The sequence below is a fragment of the Mustela erminea genome, chromosome 19, assembly GCF_009829155.1.
Source record: "Mustela erminea isolate mMusErm1 chromosome 19, mMusErm1.Pri, whole genome shotgun sequence".
In the NCBI taxonomy this organism is placed as follows: Eukaryota; Metazoa; Chordata; class Mammalia; order Carnivora; family Mustelidae; genus Mustela; species Mustela erminea.
In genome coordinates this window covers 21,197,336-21,210,825 of record NC_045632.1, presented here as the reverse complement: position 1 = coordinate 21,210,825, position 13,490 = coordinate 21,197,336, and the positions used below count along the sequence as shown (strand labels likewise).

The following is a 13,490-nucleotide window of genomic DNA, read 5'->3' as shown; positions in this document are numbered from 1 at the left end:
TTTTCCATCAGGACAAACCTTTTCCTTTCCCTTATGCACCAGCAAACATACTGATACAATTTAAAGGTCATGTTCTTTTCAAACTGACAGAACCCTCCAAAGTTTTGACGAGAGGCCCTCCAAGCCTCACACCCCTACAGGCGGAAAGGAATTAAGTAAAGCATCACTTGGTGGGAGCTCAATCATGTGAACTGATTAGAAAATGCATCCGGGGAGGGGGGCCTCCGCAAGGTGACGGGAGCGCATCTCCAAAGGAGATGTCACACGGCCAGGCAGAGAGCCCCTGACGCCGGGCTGGGGGAGCCACTGGAGGGTCAATGAAGATATAATTACCTTCTTCCCGCAAAAAGCTGCTTCTTTCCCCAACCCCCCAATGAACACCGCTTAATCAGCCTCCCCTTTTTATGCAGACAGTCAAACTTTACCCCAAGCCCCAAGACTGAATTAACAGCGTCATTTCTTAGGCTCCAAAGGACGTTTGCTTTGATAACTACAGAATCGCTGGGAGTATGGATTGTGCCTAAATGTGCATTGTGTGGAGACATTGACATGTTTATTTGTGGTTGTGTTTATGTTATCAGGGGATGGGCAGTTTGTGATTCGTTTTCTTCTTTATCATCTGTCCCCGGAACAAAAGACTGGCACCGTGTTGTTGATGGTGTCAGCTGAGGCTGTCCCCCCTGGGAATCCAGTCAATGATGTTGAACTTTCCTCTGGTATTATTATTTTTGTTATTGTTATTATTATTTGACATTTTTGCTTTGATTACCTGGTTCTTCCCATGAAGCCTGCTAAGGATCACTGAGACATAACAGCGTTTGACGGTCAGAGAGGTTCCCAGCCCTCTCTGTCCTCACCTGTGTGCGCGTGGTAACGTCGTCCGTCTATCATTGAGACGGGGGACTCGGAGGCGGGCACTGGATCTCTCCTTCCTGCCTGCTCTCATCTGATTACTCAGAGGCTCGCTCTCTTCAAGAGAAACTCTCTGGACCTCCAGGCTCATCTTTAGGGGAAACAACAAAAACCAGCCCACCTCCAAACACTTACCCACCGAAAACTGAAATCATTTAGCCCAGAAACAAAAATAATTTTGCTGTGATGGCACGCACATCGTCAAAGTCAGCCCCGGGCTTGTTAAATTTTTACTGGAATGACTTTCTTTTGAAGCTTCCCTCCTGGTTTCACTGACCGATGCACATAAGTCTGCAGTCTCGGCTGGCCCTGTCACGGAAGGTTGGGGCTGTAATCCCGGAACTCAGTCATCAGATAGGGTTTCCCTGTCACTGAGCTGCCCATGCCCCTCGGCTGTTCCAGCCTGAGCCAGGTGTCCAGTGTGGGTGCACGTCCACGCCGCAGGACACAGGGAAGACTTCCTAGAGAGGGTGGTGGTTTCTGGATTAAGGCGTGCATAGCAGGGCAGTCACGGGGTGGGGGGGGACGCTTGTCCAGAAAACATAAGAGAGACAGCACTGATGTTCTCATGAAGACTAGATGTCATGTTCTTAAAACTTGACCGTCCATCCATATGTCTCCTATCAAACCTTCTCGTAGGTCTTATTGGGGGTGTGGGAGAGGGTAGCTAATTAAAAGCAAACCAGGGGGCGCCTGGGTGGCTCAGTGGGTTAAAGCCTCTGCCTTCGGCTCAGGTCATGATCCCAGGGTCTTGGGATCGAGCCCCGCATTAGGCTCTCTGCTCAGCAGGGAGCCTGCTTCCTCCTCTCTCTCTGCCTGCCTCTCTGCCTACTTGTGATCTCTGTCTGTCAAATAAATAAATAAAATCTTTTTAAAAAAAAAATAAAAATAAAAAAATAAAAGCAAGCCAGATAATCAATTGGCATCCATTAATCAACTTTTATAACGAAGCATGGCAGCCTTTGGCTGGAGATACAAAGAGAAGATATCATCCTCCTCCCTACGAGCTCGGTGAGAGCAAGAGGCCATAACTGGAAGCCCTGGAAGCCCATTCCAGCAACCGGAAGGCATTCTGGAAGCTCCGCGGGCTCGCAGAAACCGGTAACAAGCACCTGAGGGTCACAGCAAAGGCGCCAAAGACGCGGGCCTCCATGTTGCCACATGTCTCCTTCCTAAATGCCCACGTCTGATTGCCCCACCAGCAACCGACTCAGCGAAGGATCTCGAACTCACTGGGAGCCAGGCAGTCGTGCCTCAGACCTGGGCCTGTTCTCCCCGGGAGAAGGAGGGCTTTACCTCAAAGAGGATCAAGGGGTTTCACACCAGTGGGCTCTTTGCATACTTGCTAAATCTGTCTTCCTCCATTTCTGGAGGGAACTTCAAAATCTGCATGGCTCCTCACATTTGCCAGGAGGGAGAGGATCCAAGACCTTGATATAGCTGAGGCTCGTTCCCTCATTTAAAACTTTTGTTCCTGGAAGAAGTTTAGGGATGTTTTATAAATGTCTTAAATGCACAGTGCAGAGGCCTAGCCTGCTCCCTCCGTGGCGGAGTCTGTCCTTCTGTTCTCTCTGGGGACATCGGTCCTGTGTTTCAGCCTGTGGGGAGAGAGCTTGCTCTCTCTCTCTCTCATGCCTGTGCTCACGAGATTGGGGGGTCGGGGGGGGGACACAGGTCAGCTCTCCCCAGAGGCACCTCACAGACCACATGCCCACATTACAGGGGTTTTATGTTTTAAACCTTTTACCACGCTTTCACTGACTGTCAACCACCACCTTTGAGAATCCTTTTCATGGGACTTCTAGTTAGCTGTTTTGCGACAGAAAAACTCACCGTGCTTTGGGGGAGGTCAAACTAAGCACCAGGGGGAACACATTCTCAGCTGCGTCTGTGAGAAGCGAGGAAATGAACGCCAGACCCTTTCTGTCCGGCCGGTTTGTCTGACCATTGGTGGCAGCTCCCCTTCCTTGATGCCTCATGCTACAAGCCCTGTTTCAGCCAAGAAGAAAGATCTCACAGGGGGCAGCCCTGGCCTCAGGAGCGGCTTCACTGGGATGCGTCTGTGTGTACCCTGAAGGGCCATTGACCCCAGATCTGACACGTGGCCCCGCAGAGTGCTGCGAGCTGTTTATCTCACCCTAAACGTTGGAGCACGTTCCCCCACAATGCATGTCTGGGGGTCGGCAGGGGTGGCCCATCAGAAACCCATCATTCTGGTGCTCCGGGTTAAACCCTGCTTGTTTCTTCAAGGAGAGAGCATCATTGAACTGGATGAAATTCTCCTCTCTTGTGCCAAAGCAATAAAAGCCACTGGCCTGGGCTGTGTATCCTGCCTGTGCCGCTAACAAGATACATTCCTTTTTGTTCGTGGAAAGGAGTGCATGTCTCTGTCTTATGTCACAATTTCTGACAAGCGTTCCGGCACAAAAACAGTATCTTGGCACCAGGAAAATGACCATCACTTTAAAAGATGAAATTCCAAGGACACCAAAAGGGTAAGATTTCATGAGAGATATGTAGTCAGAAAAAGCCAGCCCTTCCCGCATCCTGAAGACCACCCTCCAAATCAAGTCAGAGGGGCTTTGCTCTCAGCAAACTCCCTGGGTTCAAATCCACCACACAAGCCCAGGGAACACGGCGTTTTCACAGGTCTAAACACCTCCCGTTCTGAGGTCACAGTGAACCGACTGGAAAGCCAGACCAGGAACAACCTTCTTCCTTCTTCTGTCTTCCCTAATTATTTTAATTCTGTTTCCCTTCTGCGTCCTAGAGAAGAATGAATTCTCAGTTGGGGAATCACATCTCGGTTTGGATCACAGAAGACTTGTGCCTCTGGGTGTACCTTTCAGAGAGAGCATTTTTTTTTAAAGATTTTATTTATTTATTTGACAGACAAGAGATCACAAGTAGACAGAGAGGCAGACAGAGAGAGGGGGGGAAACAGGCTCCCTGCTGAGCAGAGAGCCCGATGCAGGGCTCCATCCCAGAACTCTAGGGTCATGACCTGAGCCGAATGCAGAGGCTTAACCCACTGAGCCACCCAGGAGCCCCCAGAGAGAGCATTTTGATGGGGGAAAAAAACACACAAAAACACATGGCCAACTTCCTTCTTAGAAATATAACACAAGTTGGTTTAATACACACGGCATCTCTGAGCATAATATCTTAAGGAGGCTCAGGGGCTCCTGGCTGGCTTAGTGGGTAGAACATGCCCCTCTTCATCTCGGGGTCGTGAGTTCAAGCCCCCTGCTGAGTGGAGAGAGTACTTAAAAAACAAAATCTTAAAAAAAAAATTTAAATCTTAAAAAATATATTTCTTAAAGAAGAACCATAAGAAAAAGTCACATCAACTAGAAAACTGGAATTTATTTATGCATCAGAGCCCCCCCATGTTACAGGGTGCCAATGACCGCCAGTCTATAATCCATGACGGTTTATCACAGTCACCATCAGAAGACAAGGAGAAGCCAAAATTGAGCCTGTACGGGGAGCCCCAGGCTAACCAAAAGCTTCCAGCGCTGGACCTAGCACCCCCTCGCGTGTGGCAACTGGGCATCAGACTGTCCCCCAAAACCCTCACTCACTATCGTGCCCCTCAGTCTCCCTGATGGAGCTCAGCCTCTGAGCCAAGAAGGCGGGTGTTAATCTGAAAGTCAAAGTCCTTCTTGCAAAAGAACGGATACTCTGGGAGAAAAGTTCAGGTTTAGTATACTGAGTCTTAGTGACATTGTGTGTTAACAGAATAAACTCTCTTTAATATTCCTGCTTTAAACATGACCGACAACTGTTAAAGTTCAGATCAGCACGTGTTTTGTTCCGTCTTGGGAGTACCCACGTTAGATCAAGTTCAAGCATCTTCTTTGGAGAGTCATGACATGCAGGTGGCCTTGTTTGAGAGGCACGAGGGTGGGTCACCTAGCCGCTCCCACTCAGCAGGAGCCCCTCCTCATTTCGCCGTGACACCTAACTCTGTGCACGGTGCCGACTCTGCAGCAACACCCAGTCCACACCTGCATCCCACGCCTCTCGTACCCAGAGCCAGACAGAGACAGGACACACAAGGCTGGCACACGTGCACTCTTTGACCTGAAGTCCCAGATCCCCAGGGAGATGTGTTCCTGCCTGCCTGCTCACATTTCGGGACCGTTGCCAGTGACACACTCCCATCTGGGCTTGGGGAGACAGCTTGAACCCCAGCCTGCGGTGCCATGGAGCCCTCCCCACTCCGTTCCCGCAAGGGGAATACAGCACAGTTTCCCACAACCAGCAGAGCCAACTTCCAGCCCAGCACAGGCTCCAAGCCTTTTATAGAACGAAAATGAGTCACCCTTAAATAAGGAAAATGGGTGAGGGGACTCCAACTGTCCCTTCCCTGAAGAGCTTGGGCCGGTGGCCGCTCTAACAGTCTGGGCATTCAGCTGACTTCCCTCAAGAGGGGGTGTGGGGGAAGGAAACCTGCCAGAATGACTACCCACAGGAATGCTACAATGGGAGAGAGGAGGACATCCTTGGGCAAAGAACATTCCTGAAGGGCAGTAGACATGAAGACAGGGAAGGGGGCAGAGCAAGGAGACAGGTGTATGTATGTCTGTGTCTTTCAACCAGAGAGTTCAATCTCAGGTTATTTTATTTGACAAATAAAACTAAACTGCATATTTATGGACTAATGATGTGAGATATTGCTCTTTTATTCATACCCACTGCTGTTTAAAGACCAACTGTAAATATTCCTAAGACTTTTTGCAACTTGATGTGTCGTAGGCAGGAGGCCCTGAGCACAGCCTTGAGGCTCTGTTAACGATAGCACTGCCTCAAGGTCAAGGTCACAGTTTTACCTCCTTTAGCAGAGTTTTTGGCTACTGATAAAGAACGGCTCCTCTCAAAAACCACAGAAACAGGGGGTATAGCTCAGGGGTAGAGCATTTGACTGCAAAAAGGCACAGAATCACGCTTCCAACAGTGGTTCAGTGCCGGGTTCAGTTCTGGGCTTGGGGTTTCAGAGAAGGCTGGAGTGTGCTTGTCCCTGGTGCTGGTGCTCAGCCATCACAAGGAGTCCATGGCTGGGGCAGAGAAAGGATGTGGCAAGACCATTCCAGGCCAGGCCTGAAACATCCTCCTACTCTCCATCTTGAGGGAAGGCAGTTTGTTAGCTGTTGGTCCAAATGAGCAACCTTCATGGTTTCTCTGCCATTGGATTAAACCACATCTGACCCCGAAAACAGGAGCAGGGTCAAGAGGCCGGTTCACTCCAGGAGAAGAAGTCAGGCCTCTCCGTCTCTCCAAGGACAGTAGCAGAACAAGGTAGAACGAGGGTCCCCTTGGGTCCCGGCATCCGACCCAGAGGACACAGAGCTGAGGAGTAAGAGCAGGCAAAGCGGGGACCGTGGACCTGAGCAGAAATGGTGCAGGTACCAGAAGGACACATGCTGTCAGACTTCATGGGACTGACTGTGCTGCCTCCCAGTCCCCATCAGGTCTGGGCAGTCAGAGCAGAGCAGGTGCTCAGGTTTCTGGTAGGAAAAATGGCCCCAGGGGAATGCATGTGCCACCTCTTCAGGGCAGGAGCTGAGCTTGTCCCCAGCCAGGACATTAGAGGTGGGGAGGTGGGTACAGAAAGGAAATCCCAGACAGACGCTGTCTTGGGAGGATCAGCTGGTAAATGGGAGTGACTCTCACAGAAACGCCTCATGGCGTGGGCCCCTGTGGGACATCTCCCAGCTTAGAGAGGACTCAGACCAGCCACCACTCAAACAGAAACTCCACCCTACAGAAATCCCACCAGAGGCCAAGGGCCTGTTCAGGGTGCCAGGATGCTGGGGTCAATACTGACATAGGACTCCACACGGTGCTCATCTGCAAGAAGTTGCCCCCACCAGCAACTCCTGCTCAGGGACTAAAGAATTTTTTATTGCCCGTGGTGAGAAAAACACACCCTGGCTGTGGCTATTTAATGACAGCTCTGGAGCCTGTGCAGGAGAGGGCACATCTCAGAAAAAGGAAGATTCCAGTAGGCAGAGAAGACTTTCCCAGGGAGGGAGCAGCAGGACCAAAACCACAGGGATGACAGGAAGCCACACTGTCTGGGCCTGTGAGAGGCTGAGCTACGAATGCAACTGCACCATTAGCTCTGAGAGCAAGGCCCTGCACAAGCCAGTTCTACCTGCCCATCTGACTCATCTCCAACCACCACCTCTGTGTTCTCTCTAAGTTTCCATCACACTAGCTCCTCTGACCCCAGGGCCTTTGCATGTGACTTGCCTGGCATCTTTTGTTAAGGCCTTCCCTTGGTGGGCTCCCCTCAGAATTTCAGATCCCAAAGACCTAAATAAAGCTGCCCATCACAATCCCCTCTGGAGTTTTCTCTTCAGAGAGTACTTCCTGCTCTCTAAAATGTTCTTATTTGCCTGTTTATTTGTTTATCATCTGCTGCCTCAAACCCTATCACCTCCATGAATGCAGGCACCTCGTTTGTTTTGTCCACGGCCTCCAGAGACGAGGACGATGTCAGCTAACAGTAAACCCTCACCAGCTAAAGAGTACTCGGTGAGTGATGAGGGAGAGGCACAGCTTGGCCTCTCCGTGATCTGGGCACCGATCACCGGAATCCATGGCTGTCCGTCCTTCCTCGGAGCTTGTGAAGCAACCTGAGAAACATAGCTCAGGTAGCTGGGAGCCAGCCAAGGCCAAGCCAGCCCCTGGGGTCTGAGCAGAAGACACTGGTCATTTTTCCAGTAGGGATGGTCAGTGCAATGCAGGCCCCTGGACTTACTCACACAGAGGGTCCCTGAAAGGCTGGAGGAGGGCAGCTGGTGACGACGAGAAGAAATGGGCACTCACTCCATTACAAGTGCTACAGAGTGTGTTCTGCCCAGGCTCCATGGGGTCTTTCAGCGAGGGCTCCAGGCACCAGGCCTTTGTGGAAAACAGGCTATGTCTTGGCTTCCGAGAGCAGGCTGAAAAGCCCCTCAGCCAGGGCCCAGGCATGCTGCCCGGCCCCGGCATCAACCCCAGGACATAGCAAGTGCTGGCTGTCAGCCTAGCCGGACTCAGTCTCCAGCCTCATAGAACCGGCATTCTCCCCCAGATCAGTGTGAGCGCCAAGGGACAGATTGCCAGTACCCATGAGAGCTTCTGCCAGACTCTGGAACACGGGTCCCATGCAACAGACAAGGAATTCAGGATAGAGAGAAAGAACTCACAAGAAGGAACTCACAAGCTTCCAGTGACCCAGGAGGCCCAGAAGATGGGTTGGCTTGTGCATGAGGGAGGGTCACTGCTGAGGGGGTTCACGAGTCCCAGGAACACCTGTCGTGGGGAGTCTGCCAGTACCCACAGCTCTTGGATGCTGAGAAAGTGTGAAACACAGACCTTCCAACTCAGGTTCCAACCATTTCCCAGCTTTCTTGTCATGTTGGGCAAATGATATGACCTCCCAATGGGCCAATGTCCTAACCTAGGATACTGAGACTGTCACTCCCTATACGTGGATGGCTGAAAGAAGAAGAGGTCAATGTCACCTACCTCGGGGGCTCGGCAGCTCCCAGCCCCCAGTCTGTGCTCAGTGCCATTCATGTTCCTTCTTCCCAACACCTCGGCTACCTCTCCATCAGTGCCCCGTCCAGCAGAAACCCCGTGAGTCCTTGGGTCTTGACAGAGGAGCCTGGCTGGACACACCATGTCCTGGCTGAAGGTTCGGGAACCAGCCCCACCCCCATGCCACCCACTCTGCCCCTGTCCTGTCCTCATCCCCTCTAACCACCCCTACGCCCTGCTCTTCTTCTCTCTCTCTGCATTACTACCCAGATGGGATTCTTGGCCCATTTCTTCCTCATTCCAGGGAGTGGATTGTCAGAGCCCCAAAAAGCTTGCATCATGAGAAGCTGATATTCGAGGCCACATCAGAACATCAGAGATTTGGGCCACATAAGGACACAGAAAATTCCCACTCACCAGGCTTTGTGCAGCTGCTCCTCTCCCAAAAGGAGTCTGAAAAGGGATGTCATCTATAGAAAGAACATTCCAGAATGACAATTTTGTAAGTCTCCTTTGACCAGAGGAGATAGGGTACGGTAGGGTGAGAGGGCCCTCCCTCTGGTACAGGGTACATGCAGGTACATGCAGGACAGTAGGCAGGCGACGCTCAGGCCTCCTCCACCACCACCACCCCCCCGCCAGGGAGGCTCAGGGAAGTTGGGGGTTTCCCTGTGGAAGCAGAAGATGAAGCGTTTGTGTTTTGTTTGAATTGATAATGATGTCAGTTTCGGTTATGGGCTCATTACAACAAACCTGGGACATATTAACGGCTCTTTAATTGAATCTGGAAATAAGAAGGAGAGTTTTGAACGGTCTTGTAAAGAGTGGATGCACGGGCAGGCCTTCACACAGAGAGACAGGCCGTGGTGTCCCTCCCAATGGTGACCCTCTCTGACCCGCCACCAGGACCAGAATGTGCCCTGGGAGGCCTTCGTCATCACTGATGGGCTCCTGGGAACTAAGGAGGGAGATCAGACCAGGAGGGGTTCCCAGGGAGGGGAAGCAGACTTGATGAGATGCAACCTTTTATTTTTTTTATCCCAAAGCAGCAACATGAGCATTGCTGACTGTCCAGTCTGAACAGAGAGCCCTCCTGTGAACTCCAAGCCCTCACCCATGCCCGATGACAGCTGGCCCCCTGTCTGCCTTCCCCTCCAGGAGATGAGCTCATCGGGCCAGGGCCCCTGCCACATCCTCTCCAAGCCCAGGCCCTGACACAGGAAATCTAGAAAACTCTTCCTGTTCTGTCTCGTACTCTCCTTCTGCCCCCCCCCACCTGTGCCTTCCCCCTCACATTCTCCTATCAAGCTCTACACAGCCCCTCCTTTGTGAAATTATCCTCGTGAATGATCTCAGATGTGTGTTTCTTTACTCATGCCTCTGTAACCATGTACCAATACACCGTGTACACCCCTATGCCATGGTGGGGCTGGGGGCCGAGGCAACGGCCAATTATTGGCAATTATTGCCAAATTGAGCTAACAAAAATACCAGACATCTCATGCAATTTGAATTTCAGACAACCAAGTCATTTTTTGAACTATTTTTAAATTATGCCTTGTTGGTCTGAAATTCAAATTCAGATTTGCTGGGCAACTTTTATCCAGCCCCTGTGGGCAGAGGGTGTTTTTTTTTTTTTTCCTTTTGTAAAATGTAATCGTAGTGTTCACACATGTCTCCCTTAGGATCCTGTGGACCCATCTCCAAGTCAGCGGGGCTAACCCTCGCACATTCTTTTTAGTGGGTGCGTGCTATTCCATGGCGGGGCTGTTCCTCCATCCCCAGGCGATTACCTTTCCATTTGGTTAACTGTCATGGCGGCAACATTGCTTTAGTAAATTCCGGAACACCGTGGGCCAAAGGGAGAGAAGACAACATGATTGGTCCTGTCCTGCCTCCTTAAAATTAGCTGTCACAGCCAAGTCAGCTCAGAAGTCCTCAGCGGGAGAACACATCACTCAGAACAGCTGGCCCCCTGATTCCTGACGGCTACATCATGCGGCCCCGGGTGGGGAGGAGGGATGACACGAGCAACTTCCAACACCCCTTCTCGACCAGAAGAAGAGACACTGAAATGTTGCGGGCTCAAAGCCTGAAATACCGTCAAATGCAGGATCACACACTGACTGGCTCGCCAAAACCCACACCGGCGTAATTACTCTGCACACTCGTGCACGTGCACACACACACACACACACACACACACACACACACACACACACACACCTTTCATCAGTCCTACCTTTAACTTCATCTTTGTTGCTGAAAACACAAAAACAAAAAAAAATACATAGCAGCCCGGTTGACATTACAGCAACAGCCTACGCCTCATTTTACCCAACCATTTAACTCCCTCTAAGGACCCTGCTCAGACACACGGGCACGTTGATGGGAGCTGTACAAAGGTCAGTGATTTGGAGGCTCTTTCCGACAATTTGCCAGGATTTTGGCATTTGTAAGCATCCATAGGACAGCTCTCTAGCAAGCTGACCTTGACAGCGAATGGGATAAATAAACCTTCAATTTACCCCCTCCAGCTCTCCGCGAGCCGGGCCGGTCCCCACGGAGCCTTCACCTGTCCATATCGTTCAAGGGCCTGCAACTTCCGACTGACAAACATCCACGGCTCCGCGGCCCAGTGACAAACACCATCTAACAGATAAGGCTTCTGAAAAGTCAAAGCCAATACCGCTTCCATTGAAAATTTAATGCCGGCTCCATCTTGGCCCATCATTCTTCCGACTGTTGCACGTGTCCCGAGAGGCCTTGAAAGCTAAGGCTCTGCTCCATAACAGGTAATGACGTGGCATTTAATGATACTGTCCAAAGTGATCCCGGTCTTTGGGAAGTAATGTGCGCTCATGTACCAGATAAGCACCGCCGAAAGTACTGAGCCGCCGTATCTTTCACGGCCCTGTCACCAGATACGATGTGACACATCCCCAGCCATCCTACCTGCCGCTCCCCCGACCCCGGCCATCAGACGGAGTGTGCGTCCCCGGCGTGGCGCTCCAAAGCGTTAAGGGAATTCAAGCAAAAGGTAGGATGGGCACCTACCCCTAATTAAGTATTCACAGCCTCTTTTAATACTTCAGTGCTCTTGGATTTGCTACTAAAATCCGTGAATTATACCTCACTGAAAAATGTCCTTAATCGACTCTGACATGTTTTATTGGAGGCAGAAAAAATGTTTCAGTATGATAGGTAAGGTTAAAAATGTTACTACTCTGATCATTTACTCGAGTGCCAGGCAAGAAAAAAAAAAAAAAAAAACACCAACAAAAAAACCTCCAAAGCCAAAACCCATTTACATCACTCATTGGATGCAACAGAGGAAGAGGGGGGAAAAAAAGAAAGAAAGAAAAAAAAAACACCTTATCTGACAGCCCATTTTAGCTGATGGGACAAAGTGCACATTTTCAATTTTCTGACAAAGTTATGTTGTTTATGTAGATAAGGGGAAAAACAACTGTAACATTTCTACAGCATGCCATAAGGACTGGAAATGTGACTTCAACTGTAAACTATCTGCAAGGCACGCCGAATACAGCCCCGCATCAGAACATCACCTCCAGGCTTCCGACCAGATAGCGCACCACCCGCCTTCCTGCTCTCAAGCATCCGAGGGTTTGCGAACAGCCCCAGACCCCCACCCTGGCCCCCTGGAGTGTCCACATGACTGATCCACGAGGGCAAAAAGTCCTCTCTCCCAGCATGTGCCCCAAGAAGCTGCAGTGGGAAACGTGGAAAGCTGCCAGTGGAGAGGCCTTTCACAATCTGGTTTTTCATGGAAACACGGAGTCTCGCTGTTTTCTCTGCACTTTGGCGGGTCCTGGTGACGGCAGAGGTGGGAATCCAAACTCCGGGAGCCCTGCCCACCCTGCCCTGGGCAGGTCTCGTGCAACATTCTGGGTGATGACCCACAACTCCTGGTAAGCCTCTACCAGGTGTCCAACCCAATACCGCCTTCCGTTACACCCCACACGCGGCTGCCTGGCCAGACTCACCGTTCTCCCGCTACAGTGACAAAGGTCCCTGGCAGAGCACAGACGAGAGGAGTCTGAGTCCTCACATCCACAGACGGGGACGAATCTCAGGACGAAGGCTGGGTAGCAGCATGGTCATGGGCCAACGCCCTCATCTGTAAAGACAAGGGGATGACAGCGTCAGCACGGCAGACTCGCCAAGTGCCATCCCGAATACCCTGGTGACAGGGGCTGGTGATGGCTGGGGTTGAGGGGATCTCCCCCCAGCTCTGGGCCGCTGAGGGCATGCTCCACCCTGCAGACGCCGCGCAGAAACTTATCCCTCCTGTTCCACTGGTATTTTCTAGAAGTAAGTCTCTTTTAAAGTAGCCAGAGACAGGATTGTTTTCCAAATAGACTCCTGCCCTGAGGGACTGAAGTTCATTATAAAACTGGCGGATACTCACCTGCTAAGTCCACGTCTGGGGAAAAGAATCTCAGTAGAAGTTTTCCCGATCAAGGTCGCCGGGGTCAGGTAAAGCAGGGAATTCTGCGGGAAAATGGTTGCAGATCAAACAATGTGATTAAACACTCAGCCTCCCTGAGAGTGAGGGGGAACAAGATAAAGCCTAAAAATATTGCTTCTTTGCAAATCTGTTGTCCTGGGTAGCCAGCAAACATCCTCCAGCTAAGAAACCACACAGGCCACAGCCACGCAGCTGGGGAGGATTTGCGGACATGGACACCCGTGGTTTGACTTGTGTGGCATACGTGCTTTTAAAATGCTTAATTAGGGAGTGCCCCCTGGGGGGCTCGGTCAGCTATGTGTCTGCCTTTGGCTGAGGTCATGATCCCGGGGTCCTGGGATCGAGCCCCAAGTTTGTCCAGCTCCCTGCTCAGTGGGGGAGTCTGCTTATCCCTTTCCCTCTGCCCCTCCCCTGCCTCATGCTCTCTCTCAAATAAATAATTTTTTTTTAATCTTTAAAGGAGTGCACCTCTCGTGATGATCACTGTTGAATCACTATAATGTACCTGAAAACAATATAACACTGTTTTGACTGTACTACAATTAAAATTTTA

At 50.9% G+C, this 13,490-nt stretch overlaps 1 long non-coding RNA gene across 1 annotated transcript in view; it reads right to left on the bottom strand.

Annotated features, from left to right (window-relative positions):
* The window catches only part of LOC116580204, a 32,881-nt gene extending 19,925 nt beyond the window's left edge, over nt 1-12,956 (bottom strand). The window contains exons 1-2 of the long non-coding RNA XR_004281548.1: nt 12,878-12,956; nt 12,453-12,586 (exon numbers count right to left, since the gene is read on the bottom strand). This is a non-coding gene — a long non-coding RNA (uncharacterized LOC116580204). The remainder of the gene's footprint in view (nt 1-12,452; nt 12,587-12,877) is intronic.
* Nucleotides 12,957-13,490: the final 534 nt, after the last annotated feature.